Raw genomic sequence first — 16,174 nt, 5'->3', positions numbered from 1 at the left:
CCAAAGCTTGGGAGGAACAACCACATCATGGTTTTCTCGACTATCAGGTGGCATAAGAACATTTCAAGAACTCATCCAGAAGTTCCTAGTTCATTACTCTCATAACATTGAACGCGACATCACCATGGCTGATCTGTGAAATACCAAACAAAAACTAGGTGAACTATTCTCAGTATTCCTGCAATGATGGCGCCAAATGTCTAGCAGATGTTCTCTTCAGTTACCTGAATGAGAACTAGTGGAAATATTCATTTCCAACTTAAACGAAGAAATGGAATTTCACCTAGATGTCAAAGACACAGACTCCTTTAATGATATGATTACCAAGGGTTTGAAATGTGAACGGGAACTTATCAAGAAAGGACTCATCAAAATCTATAATGAGCCAAAGGATGGTCCTCACCCACGCTTCAATAGTGATAAAGTGAGCTTCTGGAATAAAAACAAGAATATCGTCAACGATGGGGTTGTGGATGCCCGAACTATCCAAAATGCACAACCTGTGGTTCGGTTTATAGGACAAAATCCTCCACCTCAGAATAACACAATTGTTCCTTCCAATCAAGGTCGCATCACATCTCACGATGAACGTAGACCTCGTCAGCAAAAACAAAAACACACATACACTCCCTTAGGGGAACCCATTGAAACAGTATTGCGACAACTCATTTCTCAAAATTTGGTCACTCTACCTAAACTATCAAACTATGAGCCTCAGGTCAAACCGGCATGGTGGAGAGATATTGAACACTGTGAATTCCATCAAGGAAGAGGGCACAAGACAAGTAATTGTCACCGATTGAAAGATCTCATTCAGGATCTTATTGATCGAGGAGAAATTGAAATTGAAGGACATGACCCAAAAACAACCAATAATGATCATCAGATGTTCAAGAATCCACTTCCATCACAAGATCAAAGGGGTCTTTCCACTTCCCGACGAGGCACTGATACCACTAATTATACACAAGCTGCGTATAACTATACTGTAAATCACCTGTATGATGCCAGTGAACAAATTGCAACTATAACCTTCAAAAATCCCACCTCAAATTGCAATGTTGTTACACGTCGTGGCAAGGTCACCATCAAGGCAGCTCCACAGGGCACCACCTCCATCCCAAAGCAGTACAATCTTGTGGAACACTTAGATAAAACGCCTGTGCTTATATCCATTTTAGAGCTATTGTGCCTATCGCCATCTCATAAAACAATCTTGGATCAAGCACTCCAAGAGGCGTCAGTCCCTGCAAACCTGAATACGGACCAGTTTCAAGCCATGGTTGGAAATCTAATGTCATCACCTTGTCTCACTTTTTTCAAAAGTGACAACTCTTCTTTCCAACAACCTCATAATGCTTCGCTACACATTGAAGGCTTTATCAACCAACACAGGATCAATCGAGTCTTGATAGATAATGGAGCAGGCCTAAACATTTGTACACTACAGTTGGTCACAGCATTGGGATATGCAATAGAATTAGTGGATCCTCACAAGAAGATCACCATCAAGGCCTATGATGATGCAGAGCGTTCATCCAAAGGAGCTGTGGTACTACCAATCCAAGTGGGCCCTGTGGTAAAGCACATCATCTGTCAGGTTCTGGACCTTCCTCTGCCATATAATCTATTATTAGGGAGACCTTGGATACATCCATGCAAGCTGTTCCATCTACTAACGGTACAGAGATCACAATCCTGGGCGATGCAAATCCCTTTGCATTTTGCCATAATATCAGCTATCAACCAGAAATTACTGTTCCTAATAATAGGGAAGCCATTTCCTCCACATCATATGTAAGTCTCGCCTCTCTTGCCAGTTCGAACACCCCTATACCCAAGCAAGAAAAGCTTAAGATGAAAGTAGCAGAGGAAGGTCCTGGAGAATACAACTTGAGTCAGCTCTTTTGTGTGGGACAAATGCCCACTTCTCCTCGAACACATGGTAAACCACAACAGTTACTCCAGCAACCACTAATCATGCCCGCATGTGCCTTGACACCTTTCATCCTTGGAAAGAGTCAAGAGGAAGAGACACAAGATGAGGACCTAGCGGAATGGATCTATAAAGATCCCATCACCACTGATAAACCACGAGTTACACTTCCTACAGAACAGTATGGCAAAGGCCTCCTCATTATGCAAAGAATGGGATATGATGGTCAGAGTGCCTTGGGATATTGCAAACAAGGACGACATGAACCTCTACTACTAGAATTCAAGCCCAAAGGTAATACAGGCCTAGGCTTTGAAAAAAATATCCTTCCTAAACTCAGATTCAAAGGAAAACCCAACAAACCATTTTGCCCACCTACTGCAAAGAGGACACCTTTCATAATCAAAGCACCATCAAGCACTATCCCCACTGCCCCATCGAGGCTCACAACCCCACCGCAACCATCACCAATGTCATTCATCCCACCCAACGAACTAGTAAACCCATCAGCAACACCATTTGTAGCAACAACTATATCAGAACCCGCAGCAACATCTATGGCACCAGCCGATCCAACAGAAGCCACTAAGTCAACACTGCCGATACTTCCAGTAACAAATCCTTTAATCCCCATCATAGTTCCTGCAACACCAATTACTACAAAAATACATAAACCAATCACACCTGTCGTGTTTAACCCCAAGGACATCCCAATATGGTAAAGCAATCGAATGCTGGAAAGTGATTCAGAGATCGACTCACATGAGTGGGAATTTGATTCTGTACAGCTTAACACTTCAGATGAGGAAGACACATCACCACCTCTGCCATGCAAAGACATCCCTGTTTACAGAGAAGTACAGATAAAGACCACTTGGGTACCTGAGCTGGAAATATCTTCCACAGACCCTACGTCTCATCCTACGCCTGATTCTGACAGGGAGAGTACCATCAACGACCTTCACCACACTATCTTAACCCTCACTGATACATCTAGCGAAATTAACCTGGTCAATGACGTAATGCCCATTATCCACCTTGAACTCATCGAATGGACCCAATCAAATCCCCCATGTCTTGACCTCTTCCAAAATGATGAGGCTATCATTGACTTTTTGGAATTAAGGGATAATCTACCAAGCGGGGATCACAAAGCTGGATTCGCCATTGAACTTAATAGCGCAGCATACTTCAGGGCGGATGCCAAACCTTTCAGCTGCAAAAATATAACTTTAAAACATGGATCTTCTAGTGAAAACCACACTGTGGCACTGTTTGATCCAACAAAAGTAAAAAGAAAGAGCGTATCCAATGGTGAAAACCTCTCTGAGGCGCCTGAGGATGAAGGGTTTGACATTCTCCCTGCTAATGCACAACAGGAACGGTCAACGATTCTCATTGAGGAGACCAAAGAATACAATGTGGGGACTCCTGAAAATCCTCATATTATACATCTGGCATCTCTTCTCACTCCAGAGGAACAGCCTAAATTTATAGAGTTCTTCCAGCAGCGTCAGATCATTTTTGCATGGTCATATCCAGACATGCCTGGGCTAGATCCTAATTTAGTTATGCATCATCTCACAGTCGCAGAAGGAGCCAAACCTGTCAAGCAGAAGCTTCGTAAGATGCATCCTTAGATTGCAGTGCTAGTCAAAACAGAACTCAAGAAACTCCTGGATGTTGGTTTCATTAGACCAATTGATTATGCAGAATGGATCTCCAACATCATGCCAGTTGACAAACCAAAAGGGGGCATCTCCATTTGTACCGACTTCAGAGATCTAAATAAGGCTTGTCCTAAGGATGATTTCCCCCTACCAAATATCGACATCATAGTGGATCTAACAACAGGACATGCGATGCTTTCACTCATGGATGGCTTTTCCGGCTACAATCAGATAAAGATCGCCCCTGAAGATCAACATAAGACAGCCTTCACATGTTCATGGGGCACATATTGCTAGAATGTAATGTCTTTTGGTCTAAAGAATGCAGGAGCGACCTATCAAAGAGAAATGACCACCATCTTCCATGACATGATGCATACTATGATGGAAGATTATGTGGATGACTTACTAGCAAAATCACTCACTAGAGATGGGCATCTCCACATCTTAGATAAAATCTTTGATAGACTGGAACAATACCATGTTCGACTCAACCCAAAGAAATGTGTCTTTGGAGTGACCTCCGGGAAGCTTCTAGGATACATTGTCTCAAGCAAAGGCATTGAGGTCGATCCAGCAAAGGTTAAGGCAATCATGGACATGCCACCTCCAAAGAATATCAGTCAGCTAAGGACATTACAAGGGCGGCTTCAATCAATCCGAAGATTCATTGCACAATTGGCTGATAAATGTCACCCATTCACACACCTGCTACACAAGAACATCCGCTTTCAGTGGGATGCCAAATGCCAACAAGCATTTCAGGTGCTTAAAGACTATCTCATGAATCCACCATTGCTGATGCCACTAGATCCAAGTAGACCGTTGTTACTTTATATCTCAGCGACAAGTACATCATTAGGTGTCTTACTGGCACAACATAATGCAGAAGGCAAAGAGTGTGTTGTATACTACATCTCTCGCACACTGGTTGGCTATGAACTCAATTACACACCTATTGAGCGAGCTTGCCTAGCAGTGATATTAGCAGCCACTAAACTACGGCACTATCTGTTGACACACAAGGTACAACTCATTGCAAAGATTGATCCACTCAAGTACTTACTCAACAAAGCAGCATTGACAGGTCACTTGGCCAAATGGGTGATGATTCTAAGTGAATTTGACATTGAGTATGTGGACCGTAAAGCTATCAAAGGTCAAGTTATTGCAGATCAGTTGGCCGATGCACCACTCATAGGCGATCATCCTCTCATTTCTAATTTTTCAAATGAAGAGATATTCATGATCACAGAAGCACAGCCATGGAAACTATATTTTGATGGTTCATACACTAGGCACGGCTCGGGGGCAGGCATTCTATTTATCACACCTCAAGGTGATAGCATCCCGAAGTCTTACAGGCTCACATTTCCATGCACAAACAACATAGCAGAGTATGAGGCCCTGATCACAGGACTTAGATTAGCCGTACAATGGAAATTACAAAAACTGCAAGTATATGGCGACTCACAACTGGTCATTCGGCAGGCAACCGATGAATATCAAACCAAAGATGATAAACTCATGCCATACAAGCAAATGGTGGACACTCTAAAGACATCATTTACTACTATCACTTTTGAACAAATACCAAGAGATCAGAATCGAGCTGCTGACGCTATGGCTACCATCGCATCTCTCCTAGATCTTCCACAAAATTCAACACGCTACGAGTTCTTGGCAGAACAACTTTGGATCCCCGCTTATGATATCCCCAAATCCGAAATGACATGTTGCCTTCTTGGTTCCGAATCCCCATGGTACGGTGAGTTCTACACCAAACTGCTTGATATACCATTATTGCCGAAACCTTATACCGTCGTAGTATTGATGGTACTCTCCTTCGATGTCTAGAACAAGATGAGATAACAAAGGCTTTGGAAGAGGTACATGAAGGAATTTGCGGGACTCACTCAAGTGGTCCATCACTAGCCAAGAAGATCATGTGAGCAGGATACTATTGGCCATCTATGGAAAAGGATTCCTACTACTTTGTCAGGAAATGCAAGAAATGTCAAGTTCATGGTAACCTGATACATGCACCAGCACAGGAACTGCAACCAATCACAACACCATGGCCTTTTTGTCAATGGGGCCTTGACTTTGTGGGTAAGATTCATCCATCTTCATCCAACGGCCATAATTTTATTATTACCGCCACCGAATACTTCACAAAGTGGATCGAAGCTGTTCCACTTACCCAAGTCACCGGCAAGCAGATCGCCTCATTCATCCTCAACTACATCATCTGTCGGTATGGTGTACCCATGTCCATCATCACAGATAATGGTCTTCCTTTCAAAAATCAGGATGTCCGTGAACTTTGTGAGAAATTTCATATCCAACACCGCTTTTCCACTCCCTATTACCCACAAGGCAATGGTCAGGCCGAAGCATCCAATAAAAACATATTGAGGATCCTAAAGAAGACAGTCAATGATGCCGGCCATGATTGGCATGTTCAATTAAATCCAGCATTATGGGCATATCGAACTAGCATTCGAACCCCTACAGGTGTAACTCCTTATTCATTGGTCTATGGTGCAGAAGCTATCTTACCTATTGAGGTTGAGATACCATCCTTACGGGTTTCAATGCACAATCTCATCGATGATGAAGCATACAGAGTATCCCGTCTTCAGGACTTGGAGTTACTTGATGAAAAGCGACAAGCTGCATACAACCATCTCAAAGCCTATCAGCAGTGCATGAGTAGAAGCTACAATCACCGAGTTAGATCTCGTACATTTGAGGTAGGTGATCTTTTTCTTCGAGAGAATCCTCGCAACCAACCAAACAGAGAACATCAAGGCAAGTTTGAATCAAACTGGCTGGGCCCATATGTTGTCACTGTTGTATTCGGGTCTAGGGCATATCAATTGTCTACATCAGAAGGAGAACCGCTCACAGATCCAATCAATAGCATGCACCTCAAACGGTTTTATACTTAAGGTGTACAAGACATCAGGTTCCCCTGCATATCAGAAAATACCAAAAACATTCAGAAAAATGTCCTGAAGAAAATACAAAAACATTCAAAAAAGTAAAGAAAAATCATACATCCAAACGGTGAACAACCACTCCGGTGGCACCTTGGGTAAGTGCGATGGCGAAAACCTGGCAAACAGGCACCACTCGTAAAGGAAATGGCTCCAGTATCTTTCAAGTTCGTTGCGATCACATTCATACATACACACATCCGTCCATCCAAAGCCATGGCTTGTTATTCATCTGTCATTAAGAAAGTACTCCATGCGTCTAGCATCCCACCTTTTCATAGTCAGGTCTAAAAACTGGGGGCAATAACCTATTGATGGAAGTGGATTCTACATTGTCTTATGTGTCATTACGCTCTTCATTCAGGCAATCATCAAAAATATCAAAAACATTCAAAAACAATACAAAATCCAAAAACATTCAAAAATGTTTCACAAAATCCAAAAACATCAAAAAAACCATCGAAAATCACCCAAAAACATGACAACACCTTCTACATATTCATCCAATCAGATACAAAACAAACATTGACAAAATACTCACACAAATGACCACTTATCACTCGACCAACACAATCAACATCAACAATCCAAACTATCTTAAACAAGGATGCATCCTTCCTTATCAAAACAAAGACAAGATGACATTTTCTTTGACAAGAAAATTATGTTAAGCTATCAAATACTTGGTTGATTTATGAGTACAATCATTTGTTTATCTGTATCGGGATCTTTCAGCATTGTTTTGTATCATTTGCGCATTACTTCCGATGAAGTTCTGGGGCATGTACTAATGGTGTCTACGTGGGAAGTTCACTAAGCTACGTGATCTTATGCAAAATGCAGTCATAGATCACTACGGCTTGCTGACTACAATGTATACCTCGACCATATGAGCATGAACCATTACCAAGGATCCATATTCCTTATTCTTTATGTATATACTGTTTGTTTGTAGGTACAATGCTCTTTCTTTGGTTCCTCCTACCTCAACCAAACTGGACAAAGGTTTTATATCTTATTATGGTATGCACTTGTCTCAGGATATGATCAATCTAAGATCAAGGAGGACGTTCCAAGTCATGCATGAAAGGAGATAATCCTTGTTCGTCCTGCAAGCAATACTCAGGTCAACTTGATCCATCATATCAAGTTGCTTGTATTAACTTGCTATATCAAATCCATGTAAGAAATAATCTGGTCATCTTGAATCTTTATGTCAAGTTGCTTGTATTTTCTTACAACATTTTAAAGCTCAATGATGAAAAATAAAGCACCATGGATCGTCATTCCATCTCATCTGTATATATTGCATTTCGTTGCATTCCACCCATCCATACATTCATAATAGCTGCATATCATGCATACGTAGTCATAATAATGCATATTCTATTTTACTCATCTTCTTCCATAGGACTCGGTCCTAGTCCTCCATATCTTCTATCTAACATCGAATCCGCCCTCACCCTCCCTATCTTGATCATCAACATCATCCTAATCTCTTCATCACTTCCCATCCTCACTCATCCACAAAATTAAGCCAGTTACTCTGTCTACATAGATACATCGACTCCCACACACCTAGACTATCAACAGATACTCTGATCAAGTATCTTCGGGTCTCAACAGGTAATCGATCATGGTAATCCTAGACTACATCAGGCATTTATCATAATGACCTAGTCTCAATGGGGCTGCCATGATTCCCCACAACCATCCATCACATGCACACAATATCAATTGATCAACCAATCAAACACAATCCAACGGACAATTACATCAATTGTCTACGTCTCAACGAGTATTTTTCTTCATATACCTTGACTTCATTGGACAATTACATCAATTGTCTAAGTCACCATCAGGTCACTTTGATTCACTTACTCAGACTTTATCATATCCAAGCGACCAACTGACATCAACTGTCACGCTTTGACTTGACCGAGGTAATTAAACCGATTGCACCAGATTGTCCAACCAATTTTGATCAATTATATAGCATCAATCCGAACTCCACACTACATCTGCTATGTATCTCTTGCATAACCTCAGGGTACTTGCTGGCTTGTTGTTTCTTCATATTCACTCCATTTTCTCCCATTCTTTCATCATTAGTTCTAATTTCTTCTATTCTACCTCCCCTCCACTTTTCATTCCTTTTCGAGAGATCACCCGATTTTTCAAAAAAAAATTCGGCCCATCTCTCGAGGGGGCATACCACCCATTAAATTTACATTTTATGGGGCATTTCTTCACACCTATTTTTCTTTCTTTGAAACGATGCGATAAACTGCACCGTCTCAAAGAGGGGCAAATGTAGTCACATAAATCTGTCCACTTAATTAAATGAATACTTAGTATTTATTTGATTATTTAACCATCAATTAATAATTAATTAAATTAATATTTAATTAATTCATCTTAACCCTATTCTCCTATTAATTAAATAAATTATTCAATTTATTTGATTTAATTCACTTAACCAAATTCAGACCATTAATTAAATAAATAAATCATATTTATTTAATTAAATATTCTCTCAGATTTAAATAAATTAATATTTATTTAAATCCCCCAAAATCCCACCTCTTACATTTAAATAAATTAACATTTATTTAAATCACCTTTATCCTCTACCCACTTGCATTTTCCTACAAATGCAAGTTGCACAATTATTTTAAATAAATAATTTATTTAAAACACCTTTATCCTCCACCCACTTGTATTTTCCTACAAAAGCAAGTTGCACAACTATTTTAAATAAATTATTTATTTAAAATCCTATTTATCCTCACCCACTTGAAACCTTTAATGGTTTCCCTTAAATTATTCAAACTTGATGGCTTTAAAGTCTTCAAACTTGATGGCTTCCTTCTATAGTCTTCTTAAGCCTTTAATGGTTTCCCTTAAAGTCTTCAAACTTGATGGCTTTAAAGTCTTCAAACTTAATGGCTTCCCTTAAAGTCTTCTTAAGACTTTAATGGTTTTCCTTAAAGTCTTCAAGTCTTTAATGGTTTCCCTCAAAGTCTTCAAGCATTTTAATGCTTTATCTTCATTTTTCTCATTTAAATAAATTAATATTTATTTGAATATTTATCCAAATGCAAATTACACCATTTAATTGAAATAAATGATTTTATTTTAATTGAAAATACCAAAATTTCTCCCACTTGCATTTTCCTACAAAATCCACTTGCATGCCTAAACCCCTTCTAGAATTTTCTAATCACTTCTAAATAACCTAACCCCTTCTCTAAACTTTGTCACATTCCTAAGCAAAAGGGAAGTCACTTCTCAAACCCTCAAAGTCTTTGATAACCATTAAAGGCTTTCAACCTTCAACCACTAAATGGCTCAAAGTCTTTGATAACCATTGAAGGCTTTCAACCTTCAACCACTTAATCCCCAAAGTCTCCAATAACCATTAATGGTTACCTCAAACCCTCCCACATGGTTAAAACATTTGTTTTGACTCAACCTCTACCCAACCCAAAGGTCTCATCAGGCCATTAATGCTTTGACCATGATTATCTCTTAAACATTTGCACAAAGGTTTATCCTTGGATTAACTCTTAATCCAGTGGGTAATCTTAATTTGGACTTGACCCTTAGCCTCTAGATAACCATGATGTCTTCTCAGGCCTTTAATGCCTCCAACCTCTTCTCTCAACCCAATCCTATGTTGACACTTGTCACCATTTTATTGGTGCCAATTGTGCACATGGATCCCCAACTTTCAAACTTGGCCCTTGATTAAACCATTCAATCTTAACCCTTCATTTCCCCATTTCTTCTATAAATAGAACCCTTCTCCTCAAGCAAAAAGAAGCATTAGAGTATTGTTGTTATACTGGCATTAGCATAGAGCTTTCTCATAGCATCACTATCTACTTTTGCATAGTATTTGCTTATCATATTCAACCATCTTGAATATCCATATGGCATCCATGGCTAGTGCTAAAAGCTGAGAGCTACACTCATTTGGGACTTGGAGAGGAGAGGAACAAGGGAGGAGCAACTATGAGCATCTTGATTAGCTATTTTATTCTATGTTTATATGCTTTCTATTTCATGCTTAATATCTCTCTTGATATGCCTGTTTAGGATAATCTTTTGTTGCTAACACTAACATTTGTTTCTTGTGCTCTTGTGTGTGTTGCCATCAAATAGATTTTCTAATCCTTTTTGCAAAGCATCAGTATATGTATGGATTTGTTATACAGGGTTGCAGGTGTGTCTTTGTGTGAAAAGTAGTTATCTCAAATTTAGAAAAAGAAATATCTGAAGTTGATTTCTTTTCTCAATTTAATTTCCTTTTTGTAAATTAATTTTTTTTAATGATTAATTCCTTTTTTCAAATTAATTCATTTTTTTTATGATTTAATGAAAAATTTATTTATTAATTAAATATACTAGGATCTTTAATTAAATAAATAGGATAATTGATTAAAATGATTTACTTGGAATGATTAATTAATTAAATAAATATTTAATTAATTTAGAATGATTTATTTGCCATGTGATATTGATGATTGTGGAATTAATTTATTAGTTGCTCAAGATTGATTTAATTGTCTTTGGTTAGGACCTTGGTGATGTAGTTGAGATTAGGGGCCCATGGTTTAGGTCACCATTTTTAGGGTATTACATTTGCCCCTCATTGAATTAATGTGTGAGCAGTGCATTGAAAAAAAAAAAAGGTTAATGTAAAAATAGAAATCAGTTTTGAACTTGATGGATCAAAAAACCAATGAAGAGCGAGATGTTTAGCTTGATTTGAAGTGATGAAATTGAATAGATTGATCAAGATGATACCAACCCCGAACTTGATTAATCTAGGACCGATGAAGAGCAAGATACAAATCTTGAACTTGATGGATCAAGAAGCGGGTAGCAATCTAGAACTTGATTGAACTAGAATCGATGTAGAGAAAATATACTAACCTTGGACTTGATTGAACAAGAACTGATTAGTGAAATAGAATGTCTAGCTTGATTTGATGTGATGAAACTGAACACTGATCTGAAGATTGATTCAGATGAGGACAAAAAATGATATGTCCCAAGAGATTATTTTTATTTGACATCAAAGAATCTCAACTTTATATGATGTGATTTAGTTAAGATGACCCTAGTAACAAGATTTTAGTTGATTTGATTAATAATCAATTAATCTTTGATTGAAAAGATTTTCTAGTCAACTTTAGATGAAGATTTTGGAAAAAATTCTTGACTTTTCAATGATGTAATCACTGATAATGTTGATGTAAAGAGTATGCCCCCTCAGGAGTGAAATCGAAAGATAGCAAGATCATAATGATTTTAGGCAATTTTGTTTAATAAACTAGTTTAACGATGATAATATGAGCATGAAGATTAATGTAAGAATTAATTTGAAATCAAAGTTGATTCAGAAAAGTTTTGAGTGCAAAAATGATGTGAACATTGACCTAAAGATGAAAGTGCCAAGTGGTCAAAATTGTGAGAATTTTACTAGAAAATTGATGTCAGATTTCGATTTCGGTCCCAAAAATGGACTGGGCATAGTTGATTTTGCTAAGAGTACAATTTTTTTGTCCATCGGAGCAAGTTTCAAAATTAGGGTTTTTCCTATATAAGGGGTTCAATGTGTCATTTTCAAATCATTTTTACCTCTCGAAGTTGAAAATTTTGAAAACCACCTATGAAGCAAAATGCCAATTCCAGTTCCAGATCACCGATTCGAGCACCAGAGACATCATAATCGACCTTGAAACTATCTAGCAGCAGTAAGTGATCAATCTTAAGCCTCTTTCGTTTCCTATTTTTTCAATTTTTGTTGAATTTTTTGTTCTCTACCTCATTCAAGTTCATGCCTAGTCGTTTCATCATTTGGTTTACTAAGATTTGTCGAATGAGTAGCTGGTAATCTTTCTTTTCCTGTATCACCATATATGATTTGTCATATGGTGTAAATCCCTAATTCGTACGATCTTGTTAACCATAGATGATTTAATCATTTGACATAGCATATTGTTTCGTATGGGATAGTTTACTCATACAGTTCGTAAAGTTTACTCGTGTGAGTTTCTGCCTATATGTGTTTCATCATATGGGAAACAATGGCTATGTTTGAGAGTCCAATCATCTACTTTTTATTTTCAATGTTGTAAATTTGGATTCTATTGCATTTTAGACACAATTTTAGCTAAAAGTTGATCGCATACTAATAATATTTTGTTCAATTTTGCAGGTTCAGTTGCCAGATATTCAGTTTAGATGTACATATCCACCTACTATGAGATTAGTTCTAGATTTGTTAAATGCATAGAGGGGACACATTGGGTTGTGTGGAATTGGATACTTGCTTTAGATGCCTGATAGCTGTGTGAATCATGAATTACTCACAGCTTTAGTTGAGTGAATTCATAGTGAGCATAACACATTCCACCTGCCGACTGGGGAGATGACTATCACTCTTGATGATATATATAGGATTTTGAGGATTCTATTTGCTGGGGATAAGTTGGATTATGATACAGCTCCGTAGTAGGCTATTGAGGCACTCAGACATATTTTTCATGATGACACTATCCTTGATTATTCTATCACTTGGGACGATCTTATGATCACATATGGAGCACAGTTCCCACTTTCTTGTGATTTGGCTGGTATTATTGGCTTCTTTATAATACCGGATAGGGGACATCAAGGATTTTTGTGTGGATGGGGTATGATGTTAGAGAGACTACTTACTCATCCTGTTAGATTAGGTTAGGGCTCTTGCTTACTAGCTCATATGCACCATGAGATGTATGAGATCACCTATAGAGGGGCGAAGAGTATGGTAGCCAGTGTTTTGGTTTTGTAGATTTGGGCCTAGGAGCACATCCCAGTTTGTAGGCTGATTGTGGATGATGCGCGACCGAAGGGTCAACTGATTGTATATAGATATGTAGGTTATATCACATAGCCCCACTTGGGGAAGACTGACTACTGGAGGAGACAACTTGATGACCTAATAGAAGTTGTCTAGAGACCGTATAGTGGTCTAGAGTTGTTAGATGATTGGAGGAGGCAGCAAAGAGATATGTTTGTTATGTGGCCACTTGTTGGTAGATCTTTCATGATCATTAAGCATTTTGTAGTTAGTAGGGTTTTGAGATAGTACGGGAGGCCATAAAGTATCACCTAGGAGTTTACTACATACACACATTTCAGCGATGAGAAGAGATGAGGATGGGGACCTAGACTGTCATATGCCCTCACTATGTAGGAGTTGCTAGGGTTACAGCCTCACCATTGGGAGCATTTAGAGGATGTTGCAGATGCAGGGGTAATTCCCCAATTTAGGGATTCATTCCAGAGATATCCATTCCCATGATATACAGATCTTGGAGAGCATGCCCCTTAGATAGATGAGGGTGATGATGTGCTAGTGCAAGCTCATAGGGAGGCGACACCTAGGAGGGGAGGAGGAGATACGAGTGCGAGAAGTAGTAGAGCACATGTTGCAGGGCTACAACGTAGTTGGGGAGACGGAGGGTCTTTAGGAGAAATTGACGTGGATGCATGTGGTGATAGGGGAGGAGAGGCTGTGGTGGATGTTGAGATGGGTGAGGCAATGGGCCCTGGTGGTGATGACACTCCAAGACAGGTAAGAAACTGGAGAGAAGAGTAGGGTGGTGAAGGTGAGGAGGGAGGAGTAGGAGGTTAGATACCTACAAACATTATTTGTGCCTTGAGAGGGAGGGTTTGGGGCCTGTAGACTCAGCTGGTAGTTGTATAGGCTCAGATAGAAAAGTGAGATCGATAGATAGTTGAGCGTGATTAGTAACTCCAGAGCATGAGAGAAAAGTGTGAAAGCCTCCAGCGTGAGGTTGTACACTAGACTAGCACGGTAACATATTTCGTGGTATCCTACAGTGCAGTAGTCCTATTAGATAAGAATATTCTGCCTTATTCTCAGTATATGGCTCGATTGGAGGGAGCTAGAGCACCTAGACAGGATGATGCCCATGTACAACAGCCACCACCTCCTCCTCCAAGCAATGAGGGAGAGGCGGACAGTTAGCTTTTTGAATATCTCCTAGATTTTGTACCCCATTTTTGTAGTTGATATATTTATTGCTCCAATAAACATTGTATATGACATTTTGAGATCATTTGTGCCTTTTGACATTGAGATTTTTTATGAGATATATATATATATATATATATGACACATGATTCAACGTCATTGTACTTGTGTTGATTGATATGAGATGATTTTTATGTATGTCTATATTGCTTATGATCATGGATGCTTTTCTTTTTATCATGCAAATGAATGACCTAACGGATGAACATGATGATGCAAATGTGAATGCAAATGCTATGGTTTTCATATTTTTTTCATTTTTCGATGCAATAATATAGATGTAAATGGATATGCAATGAATTTTTGGATCTATATGATATGCTCATGTATGTAGCTAACATCTCATGTAGGGATTGTGATGTCCATACACAGGTACTCAGTTGTGTTGATGATGATGATTTGCAGTCGACCACTTAGCGGATAAATGATGATTGTTTCAAATTCAAGCTCTCACTCTAAGGACAAAGAGAATGTTATCATGCTGAAATCACTTGAAATGCACAAAACTTAGTATGAATGTAACCTAAAACTTAGTCACTAGATTTGGTATGCTTATTTATCATCATTGAGCATTTTACAATGTCGGAGATAGACATAAGAACCAAGGCATGAAGTGCCTGGATGACCTGAATATCACATCCTTTTTATCTAGCAAGTGAACATAAGCACCAAGGCATAAAGAGATGATGACCTAAATGTTTCTTATGTGTAAACACACTAGACAAGGCAGAGTTTCTTCTTTTTCATATGCAATACTGATTATCTTTTCCACAATGACCCTTTGATCATTCATATCCTAAGACAGATTAAGCATGTATACATATTGCATGATAAAGAAATTTACTCAAAACAGACAAGGAAATGATTCCAACCTCCCTGTAGCATAGAAATAAACAGAGTTGAGGTATGTGTGGCAATTTCACCTTAATGTGAAGGCACTAATAATAGACACCCAGCTTATGAGATGTTTCCAAATCATTGAAATCATTCCTACAAGCAGAAACAAAGAAAAGTATTATGCCCCTAGTCCTTGCTCCTCTTAGTCAAGATAGACTTCCTTGAGTTACTCAAAGGGAATAATAATCGAAACCCAATTTAAAAGACAACACACAAAGAAATTTCAATCATATCTCAAATAGTTTTAGTGACTATTTTCATTGTTCTTGTTTTTCTTATTGACTCAGTGGTAAAACCCTACAGTGAATAGGAGATAGGTGACTAACTCAGATTGGATGACCCAATACTACTGATAGAAGGATGATTTGGTTTAATTGCTTAGGACATTTAGATTGATTAGTTGATGTAGACACTTAAAAAAAATTATTTTAATTATTTTTAATTCCTCACATAATTAATTAATTAATTATGTTAATTAAAATTCTTCTCAATATTAATTAAATATAATTAATATTATCACTATAGCATATGATTTATTTAATAAATCAATCCC

This window comes from Cryptomeria japonica, chromosome 7 (assembly GCF_030272615.1).
Source record: "Cryptomeria japonica chromosome 7, Sugi_1.0, whole genome shotgun sequence".
Taxonomy (NCBI): Eukaryota; Viridiplantae; Streptophyta; class Pinopsida; order Cupressales; family Cupressaceae; genus Cryptomeria; species Cryptomeria japonica.
Note: the sequence above shows the minus strand (reverse complement) of the source record.